Source organism: Rhagoletis pomonella, unplaced genomic scaffold (genome assembly GCF_013731165.1).
Source record: "Rhagoletis pomonella isolate Grant_MI unplaced genomic scaffold, Rhpom_1.0 Rhpom_scaffold_00009, whole genome shotgun sequence".
NCBI classification, from domain to species: Eukaryota; Metazoa; Arthropoda; class Insecta; order Diptera; family Tephritidae; genus Rhagoletis; species Rhagoletis pomonella.
This window is the reverse complement of record NW_023458563.1, coordinates 26,028,676-26,030,921: the sequence shown is the minus strand read 5'-3', so window position 1 is coordinate 26,030,921 and position 2,246 is coordinate 26,028,676.

Here is a 2,246-nt window from a genome sequence, read left to right as displayed (position 1 = left end):
ACACAGATGGATGAGACGCATTGCTTTAAAAAATATGAAGAAAGACCATCATTGTCACTTTTCATGGAAGATTTAAGACAGGAAATACCAATCGAAATATCTAACTCTGTTAAGGTTAGAGACCCAAAATCTAAGGAAGAATGAGGAGGGAAATTTACTGAAGTATTAACAAACTCGTCATCTGTAACGAAATTCGATTTAAAAAACTCTGCAAAAAAATTTACAGAATCGGTAAGCGACTGTGAGCTCTTCCCATTAAAGTGCATACAAGTTGGAATATTGGACCCACCTCTTTTAGAGCGAATATAGTTCCAAAAGGCCTTGGGGTTTACTTTCAGCTCAGATTCAAATCTGTTTATATATTTATTATATAGAAATTTGTCTAAGACGTTAAATTGCTTCATATAATAGTAATATTTATCTTTAAAGCTAATAATGTTGCGTTCCTTATACAGCTTGTAGTATTTATTTCTTTTGTTTTTTAAAGCTTTAAGATTTTTAGTATACCACGGGAGTTTATGAAGTCGAGGCGGTAGTAGTGAAAGTTTATTAGTGAATAATTCAGTCAATTTATGTAGAAAAGATTCAAAGCACAAAGAGACATCTTGCGAATTCAGAATAGTCTTCCAATTTACATCCGAAATAGCAGCATTTAATTCATTATAATCGGCACCACGAAAGTCGAAAGAGTCGCAATTTTTATCTTCAATGGAAAAAATATCTATCTATTAATATTTGTTGGAGTTAAAATATCATTGTTTTGCAAATATGACCATTTCAAATCAGTGAGATTAAAATCACCTAAGAAGCAGAAATTACAATTCTCATTATGCTCAACAAGATGCATTATATTATTAACATGACAACTATACAGATCATCCGTACTAATTGGTGGTACATAAGACACACATACCAGTAATTTACGAGCAAGGCCAAAAAATACACACACACAGTTGATCAATAAGAGAGTCGCCATCCAATAGTTGAATATTTGAAGAACGTAAACAGCTTTTAACGGCAATTAAAACACCACCGCCCTTACGGTGACCAGTTTTTATAGCGTCTCTATCCTTTCGATAAATTTGAAATAAATTTGGATTAAAATACTCTTCATCAAAGAAGTCTGAGTTAAGCCAGGTTTCGACAAATACATAAATATCATATTCAGCTCGCGAGGTCGCTAAATACACTTCCTTCGTTTTAGTACGCATTCCAGACATATTTTGGAAATAGATTTTAAGATTACGAGATTTGCAATTTATATCTGCAGAGCTATTTGGTCGGTTCAGTGGTTCCTTCCCTTTGAAAAATTTGAAATGGGCGAATACTAATTCCCGAAGGCCAAACATTAGGATTCATAATCTTCTCATAAGATGACGGCAAAACTCCAAATTTAAAATTTACACTGCGAATGTTATCGAGAGATGAACCTTTCTTTATAAGTTTGAAACACGCAAGATGTTTGCTATCGACGCCAGAATTTTTTGATACATAAGCAATGATACTATCAGCAGTCACAGTTGGCTTAAAAGTCGATACATGCACCCACTTCTTTTTGATAACAACATCAAGTTCGACATTATCATTATTATTATTATTTCCAACAACTAGAATACGACGCTTGGGTAATTTATTTTGTTGTACAGTATTCATATTTTTTGCGCTAACACCAACTGCAGGCAACTGAGCCTTCGATGCGATAGAAGATGTAGGCTGAGAACGGTTGAGTGCAGGTGCCATAACAGTCACAGTCTCAGCGTTAGTATTAGCAGCAGTAATTTTACCAACGACATCTGAATAGAGCATATTAGTTGTGGGCAGAGCAGCATTGCTAGTAGAAGTAGCAGTAGAGAGAATGTTATCAACGGCAGCAGCAGCGTCAGCGGCAATGGTACCAGCAACAGTAGAGATAACAGAAGCAGCCGGAGGGATGTTTTCAATATCAGCCGCGTCCACAGCAAGAGTGCAGTTTTTTTTGCGTATTATACTCATCAAAGTGCCCAGCTCAGCTTGGAGATCATCAACTTTCTTTAACAAGATGTTCTTATCATCGTACAATGTTTGCAGCAAAGAGAACATTCGCAAATTCTCTGCTTTAAGACCAACGACTTCATCAAGCACAGACTTGAAGTTTTGTTTTTGTATTGCACTCATCATATTCAAACTCTGCGATTGTTGTTTATGCTTTACGTTCTCTGACCTTGGTAATACACTAGTTGAGTTCGCATTCTGCGACTGTTGCTTTG